The 8,406-nt window shown below is 40.6% G+C and overlaps 1 pseudogene; it reads left to right on the top strand.

Annotated features, from left to right (window-relative positions):
- Positions 1-6,535: 6,535 nt before the first annotated feature.
- LOC132541445 (endonuclease 8-like 2) lies at positions 6,536-8,030 on the top strand (annotated as a pseudogene).
- Positions 8,031-8,406: the final 376 nt, after the last annotated feature.

Here is an 8,406-nt window from a genome sequence, read left to right as displayed (position 1 = left end):
ATATGTGATATGCCACTCACTGTAAGAGCTGACTTTGGGTCGTGGCAAAGACATCCTTACTTAGAAATTATTTTCTTGGGAATTTGGTTCTCAGTTTCATTCTCCTTCCCCCACTCCATCCAGGAAGATGCAAGTCTGTGTGGTTTCCAGAGGCTGACTTGGCATGCTGTGTATTCCGTAATTCTTACTTACTTTGTTTATTATTGATTTAGTTGTGATCTGCAAGATTATAAGGTAGTAGCGGTCTAGTCCCACAGCATACCCACCACAGATTTCTGTGTCTTCCCTCCCCCACCTCAACTATTACTATCTAATTTTTTTGAAGGTCTTGGAGATAGAATTGTTGGTTGTTTTTAATTTTTTATTATCTTTTATTCTTTTTATTTTATTGGATAGAGACAACTAGAAATTGAGAGGGGATGGGGATGATAAAGAGGGAGAGAGACAGAGAGACACCTGCCACACTGTTTCACCACTGGCAAAGCTTTCCCACTGCAGGTGGGGACTGGGGACATTGTAACATATGTGCTCAGCCAGTTGTGCCATAGTCACCTCTAGTTCCATCCAATTTGTTCTCGAGGTCACAATGTTGTCTTTTTTTAAAAAAAAACAAAATTCTAGGCAGTGTTTCATTATGTATATGTCTCATAACTCTTTCAATGGGCCTTCAAGTTTCTTCTATATTTTGTCTATTGTGAATAAGGCAGCTATGAACACGGGGATGCATACGTCCCTTTGAATTAATTTTTTTCATGTCTTTTGGATTAATCTCTAGAGTGTATTCCTGGATCAAAAGCTATTTGCATTTTCATTTGTCTAAAGGTTCTCCATACTGTTTTTCATAATGGCGGCCCTAGTTTGCACTCCGCCAGCAGTGTAACTGCGTCCATGATTTCTATGTGAGTCTTTTGGGACAAGCCCAATGATCTCACAGTTCTCTGCTGACACTATACAGTAACAGAAACAGAAATTTGCTGACAATCTGCAAGTAATGGTGTTTGGGCACCTGCTATTCACATAAAATCATGTGACCCGCAGTTTGATTTTTGAATTAAGGCAAAAATATTTCATATTGGGCTGCACAGGTGAACATATGCAATACATATTGACTTATGTTAGCCAAAACTGTTTCTCTCTCCATAATTGTCTTCACTGGGCCCAGGAGGTGGACTATCTGGTAGAGAGTAGGTGTTAATGAGAGCCGAGAAGATCCATGAGTGAAGGGGAAGTGCTATAGGTGGCTATCTTTCTCTCATTCTTTCTCATCCTGAAGCCTCCCCTACCCCTACTCTCCCCCTATTTCACTGTCTTTATATCAGAAGAGAAAAAAATGGCTACTGGGTGCAGTGGTCTTTGTGTAGGCAGTAATTCCCAGAGATAATCCTGGTAGGAAATATTTATATATAATCTTCATTGAACCAATGACTTTATTGTGAAAAAGCAGTTTTTGGCTTAGAAGGTGGCATACTGAGTAGAGCTTTGGACTTACAGAGCATGAGGTCCTGAGTTTGATCCTCAGCATTGTATATGTCAGAGTGATGTCCTGGTTCTCTCGTTGCTTTTTTATTTCTCTCTTTCTCACTCTTATGTTAATAAGTACATCTCTCTAAAAAAGGAGGAGATGTGGTGCGTTGGGTTAGAAGTAACATGAAGCACAAGGGTGGTGGCTTTACAAGCAGTGAAGCAGGTCTGCAGCTTTCTTTCTTTCTTTCTTTCTTTCTTTCTTTCTTTCTTTCTTTCTTTCTTTCTTTCTTTCTTTCTTTCTCCCTTGCTATATTCTCTTCAGCTCTCGTTTGCTCAGCCCTATCCAAAAAAAGGGAGAGTGGGGGAAGAAAAACAGAAAGAAAAAATGACCTCCAGGAGCAGTGGATTTGTAAATGCAGGCACCAAGCCAGAGATAACCCTGGAGGCAAAAAAAAAAAAAAAAAAAAGAAAGAAAGAAAGAAAGAAAGAAAGAAAGAAAGAAAGAAAGAAAGAAAGAAAGAAAGAAATTTTGGGAAGGCTTGTTGCAGTTTGAAGATTTTCCTCAGTACTACAGAAAGATTTTCTTTAAAGAAATTTTTTTTGTATTATCTTTATTGGATAGATACAGTTAGAAATTGAGAGGGGAGGGGGAGATTGAGAGACATCTGCAACTCTGCTTCACCAGTTGCAAAGCTTCCCCCCATCAGGTAGGGACTGGGGGCTCGAACCCGCATACTTGCACACTGTAATGTGTATGCTTAGCCAGGTGTGCCAATGCCTGGCCCCTGAAAAATTATCTTTAGGACTCCTTAAACAGAATTAAAACAGCTTACAAATTTAAAATATTAAATATTTAGACTAAATATATAGGCAGGACTAAATGTAGGCAGTTAAAGAACTTGAAGTGGTAATCTGACATATTGAATTAATAGTGATTTATAGGATTATAAATTAATAGGAATATATTTCATACTGCTCATGAGAAGGTTTGTGTCCCTATTGACAGGATTCTAAGATAACTACTGTAGTATTTCCACAGTCTTAGATATGGGTTGACTTTTTTTTTTTCATGATTGTGTGTTCAGTTTTATATAGTCCACATGTGAGTGAATCAATTCTCTAGTTGTCCATTACCTCCTTACTTACTTCACTAAGCAGAAGCTTCTCAAATTCCATCCATTTTATCCTAAAGGACACTATCTTTTTTTTTTTTTTAATCACTGAGTAGTACTTCATTGATTGAATGTCTAATAACTATTTTTTATTTATTTATTCTCTTTGTGTTTCCCTTGTTGTTTTATTGTTGTTGTAGTTATTATTGTTGTTGTTGTTGTTGGATAGGACAGAGAGAAATGGAGAGAGGAGGGAGAAACAGAGAGGGGGAGAGAAAGACAGACCCCTGCAGACCTGCTTCACCGCCTGTGAAGCGACTTACCTGCCGGTGGGGAGCCGGGGCCTGGAACTGGGATCCTTATGCCAGTCCTTGCTTTGTGCCACTTGTACTTAACCTGTTGTGCTACCGCCCAGCACCCTGCCCCATAACTTTTTATCCAGTTATCCAGTTGAATGTTGAAGGTCATTTTGGCTGCTTCCATTATTTTGCCTATTGTGAACATGGGGTGCATGTATCCCTTTGAATTAGATTCATTGGATCGACCTTCTCGTGGTGCATCCCGTGAGCACCCATTCATTGGGGAAACTGACGATCCTTCCTAGCCAACTGAATCCACATGGATCCCAGTCACTTTCAAAGCCAGCAACAAGCAGCTCCTTACAGCTTTCAACCTGACCTGTTGACTGGCTACGGAAGAAGGGCAAACGCTAGAAGAAGTATCATTATGTCTTTTGGATAAATGCCTAGGAGCAAATTGGCTGGATCAGAAGGTATTTCCACTTGTATTTGTCTAAGGATTCTCCATCCCTTTCTCCATGGTGGTTACTCCAGCTTGCTGCCCCACCAGCAGTGTAATAGAGTTCCTCTCTCTCCACGTCCTCTCCAACACTTATCCTCTCCTGTTTCGTTGATGAAAGCCATTCTCACAAGTGTGAGGTCATATCTCAGATTTTCTTTTTTAAAAAATTTTTGTTGATCTTTGGCCAGAGCATCTTTCTCTTGCAGTGAGGTCTCCTACTATTAAATTATTGCTGTCAGTGTCTCCCTTGAGTTCAGTTAGTACTTGTTTTATATAAGTGCATTTGAAACATATATATTTATGATGGTTAATTTTTAGTGTATTGATCTTTTAGCCATTTTTTATTTTTAATATTTTATTATGTTATATTGGTGATTTAATAGTGATTTATGAGATTATAAGATAATGGGGATTTAAGTCTACATCACTCACACCACCAAAGTTCTGTGTCTCCACACACCTCCAGTGTAACCACCATAGTTTTCCCAAGGTCACAGATATGGGTTGATTATATATGTACTTTTTGTTTTTCAAGTTCAGGTGTTTCAGTTTTCTATATTGCACACATGACTGAAATCATCTGATTGTTACCCATAACTTTCTTTATTTCACTTAGTATAGTCACTGCCAGTCCAATCATCTTGTCCTAAATGACACAATATAGTCTTTTTAACTGCTGAGTAGTACTCCACTGACTATCTGTCCCAGGACTTATTTACTTATTTATTTTGTACTTGTAAGACCTAAATAAATAAATGTTTTTTATTCCACTCTAAAAGGCTTTGCCCCTTTACTATATCCAAATACTTTGCATATGTTTTATTTTTTTCCCTCATAAATTAAAATTTTAATCAGGAAAATGAAAAGGCATGCACTAGAGAAGCATGTTGGAGTATCTGGGCAAAGATGTATGACCTAATGTGAAAGCTGATGCCCATTTTTATTTACATCAGAGGCCTTGTCTTCACTTCTTTTGTAAGCCACACCCACAGCTACTATAACTTCTAGGTGTGTTTCCCTTTCCTTCTTCCTTCTCAGGCAAAGGAAACAGGGATTGTCTTCTTCCGGTGTTCTCCAAATTATCTCCCCTTTTAATGAGGATGCAAAAACAAAGGTTCTTGTTCACAAAAGTTTTTGTCCCAGTGGAACTGCAATTCTGGGATTTTTGATTATCTCTCCCCAGCATTTCTTATTCTGGAAATAGCGAATAAACTTATTTTTGAGGTACAGAGGAAGGAGCCCTGCTTCTGTAATGCTTCCACTGGATATGAATGCTGCCCTGTCAGTCCATGCCCCCAGCCTGTCTCTGTCTTTTCCCAGTAGGTTAAGGATTGAGAGAAGTGAGTTTGTGGAGCATATTAGTGAGGTCAACTGCTCTGAAAGATAAGAATGGGATCATAGTAGCATCTGGAACTTAGTGGTTGTGGCTTAGTGAGTTTATGAAGAAATCCTGGTTGTATTTTGTTAAATTTCCAGGTGATTTTTCATTGTTTTTTCTAGCTTTATCAGGAGAGCAATGTGAAAAGGCTCCTTTTACTTCATAGTCATGCCTCTGAACTACAGTTGTATTTTTTAAAAATTGATTTAATAATGATTGAGAAGACCATAGGATAAGAGAGGTATAATTCCACACAATTCCCACCAGTGTTCTGTATCCCATGCCCTCCATTGGAAGCTTTCCTATTCTTTATCCCTGTGGGAGTACGGACCTGGGATCATTATGGGGTGCAGAAGCTAGAAGGTCCAGCTTCTGTAATTGCTTCTCTGCTGGACATGAACTTTGGCAGGTTGATCCATACTCCCAGCCTGTTTCTATCTTTCCCTAGTGAGGCAGGGCTCCGGAGAGGTGGGGTCCCAGAATTCACTGGTGAGGTCATCTGTCTAGTGAAATCAGGTTGGCATCATGGAAGCATCTGCAATGTGGTGGCTGAAGAGGCATTAAGATATAAAGCAGAACAAATTGTTTAATCATCAGGAACGTAAATATAACACTATTGCAAATGAGATTTGTTGTTAAAAATTCTGCGGCTCTAGCCGGCCGGGCTAGGTTCACGGGCGGGTAACAGAGATGACCAGAGACATACGGCTGGGCAGGGAAGCTGTATTTCTTTATTCAAGAACAACGATTCATAAACTAAACCAAACTAATCACCAAACAGAACTCCGCTGTCTCTTTGCGGCGGCGCAAGCACTCTCTCTAACTCTGTAACTCAGGAACCCTCTCTCTGGAACTCTTCAACTCTCCAACTCAGGAACCCTCTCTCACTCTTGAACTCTGCAACTCTTCAACTCTCGAACTCAGGAACCCTCTCTCGGGGTTCCTTGGGGCGGGGCCAAGCGGGCCCGTGAAATTAACAGGACTGATCTAATTCTCTCGGCGGGGGAGAACTACCCAATGTAAAGCATACAACAGAGATTTGGGGTCTCCATTTGGAAAAGGCTAGTAGGCCTATTTTGGCTATATCCCGAGGGGCCCATGACTTTACTACATTTTTTTATTTATAAAATGGAAACACTGACAAGAGGATAAGAGGGGTGTAATTCCACACAATTCCCACTATCAGAACTCCATATCTATATCTGACAGTTAAAATACAGGTGGGCCAAAGCTATTGTCTGGGGAGATGGTGTCACAGTTGTAAACTGGACTAGAAGGCTAGATCAGGGAAGAGAGTAGCTCCCAAATATGGACAAAGGAAAAATATTGTTAACCCCATTGATTTGCTCTGGTGCCCTTATTCAGCACAGGAGCCGGTATAACCTCTGCATCCCTATAAATCTGAGCTTGCATTCTGTTGGACTATAATTGTAAATTTTAATTGTTTGTTTTCTGTTATCTCTGAGGTGAAGCACAGTGACTGTTAATTCCTTGTTCTCTTTGACCATTTTGTAATATTCCTATCTCTGATTATTTTCTTTGCCAGAAAAATCTATGTTATCTGAAAATAGATTAGCTGTTCATACCCCTTTTTCTGCAGTAATGGCTTGGAACCTCTTACTCCAACCTCTTCCATTAATCTTCTGTTTGTCTTTTCTTTGGATGTATATTTTCTGGAGACATGGAATAGATAGATAGATGTTATACTTTAATCTACTTAGTTTATCTGAGTCTTTTGACAGGGGAAGTTAGGCCATCAACATTTAAGGTGGTTATTAATATGTGGCTGCAGCTCAGCTTCGGTATGTTTGGCAGCATTTGGGTGAATGAGTTCTCCAGGGCGAAGAAAGCCAACAAGAGGGGCGACTGGAGGGACCCCATTCCCAGGGAATATCATTAAGAATGAAGTCCTGTTCAGAGCAGGCATCCATCCTCTGTCACTTGGTTCGACACTTAGCCCTCCACGCCTCGAGGCCCTGCTGGACCAAGTGCTGGACTTCAGTGCCTGCTGGCTACAGGGCAAGCTCCAGAGCCAGCCACAGCACACACAGATCTACCAGAAGGAGAGCTGCCCTGCAGGCCACAGAGTCCAGAAGGAAGCACTGGGGCCCGCAGGGGGCCTGAAGAGGCTCACCTGGTGGTGCCCACAGTGCCAGCCTCAGGAGCCCTCTGAGGAGTCCCTCAGTGATGCACCTATAAAGCTGCAGACCCCTAGTCCATCTCCCCACACCTCAGCCCTTTAGGGATCAGGAGTCAAGTGGGAAGGGGTGTGTGCAGGATAGTGGCTAGGGGACAAGAATTTGGGAGGCAGGGAAGACTGGGGGTGTGGTTCTGGGAATGGTCATTTCACTGGACTACCCTAGGGGTGGTATTGCTCTCTTGTTTAGTTAATTTTTCTTAGCCTTGTGGAACATAAGAACAGTCAGACTGATTAAAGTAGACACCTCTTGGAAAGGACAGTGAGGCAGGGATGATGAAAGTCCCTGGGAAACATTCTCTCTGTGTGGTTTCTGTCTAGTGTGAAACTATGTTATGGGTAGTTGAAAGTCTCCTTTAAAAAAATAAAAAATAAATAAATAAATAAAAGAAAGTCTCCTTTTGAGGGTGGGGATAGATAGCCTCTCATGCCTGAGGCTCCAGAGTCCCAGGTTCAATCCCCCACACCACCATAAGCCAGAGCTGAGCAGTTCTCTGGTTAAAAAATAAATAAATAAATAAATAAAAGTATCCTTTTGAGAAACGGAAAGGTGGAGCCATCTGTCTTGGTTTTCTGCAGGGGCTAGAGATGAGACTAGGATTGCAGGGGTTGGGAGGCTGAAATTCAACCTCTTGTCTACATCCTTCCCAGGGTGAGGAGTCATTGGAGGGAGAAAGGGGACCCCTTTAATAACAAAAAAAAAAAGCTTATTTCCTCCTCACTGTGACATGTTCATGCTTGTTGCACAAGTTTGAAATAAAAGGTTGGAGAGACACACTATCAGGTGAGGTGTTCTCAGCTGTGAGAAACTAGGAGAGATGTGGAAATAAAACTTTTTGCTGCTCTTTGTTAATCTTTCTTTGGCATTGAGGCCTCTTGTACTCTTTGGGAAGGCAGGTACCATAGGACCTGCTGAGTCAGCTTGGTAATCCATGTCAAAGGAGCATGGCTAGGAGGAGCTAGGTTCCCACCTGCTTTGTGTCCCCAGAGTAATTTTTTTTAAATTTTAATAAATATTTTTCTTTCAAAAAAAAAATTTATTTATTAACATACATTCTGATTTTTGTTTTGAAGTTGTTTTAAATTCTTAATTCTTTTTTAATTTGATCCTATCTGTCATTTTGTGTGTATGGAATTTTGTGATAGTTTATGCACTGATTTTTTTCTGTGGATCTCTGTTTTCTGTGGATCTCTGTTACTTATTTCATATTATGGTTACCATAGTATAATAATTGGTATATTGCATCTAAAGAGTCTTTTAAAGTTTTTCTTGACTAACTAACATTTGATAGCATTGTCCTGTCCATTCTTTTCTTTCCATTTTTAAAAAATTTATTTATTGGGTGGAGGGTAGATAGCATAACGGTTATGCCAAACAGACTGTCATGACTGAAGCTCCAAAGTCTCAGGTTCAATCCCCTGCACCACCATAAGCCAGAGCTGAACTGTGCTCT

The sequence above is a fragment of the Erinaceus europaeus genome, chromosome 1, assembly GCF_950295315.1.
Source record: "Erinaceus europaeus chromosome 1, mEriEur2.1, whole genome shotgun sequence".
NCBI classification, from domain to species: Eukaryota; Metazoa; Chordata; class Mammalia; order Eulipotyphla; family Erinaceidae; genus Erinaceus; species Erinaceus europaeus.
This window is presented reverse-complemented; position numbering and strand designations above follow the sequence as displayed.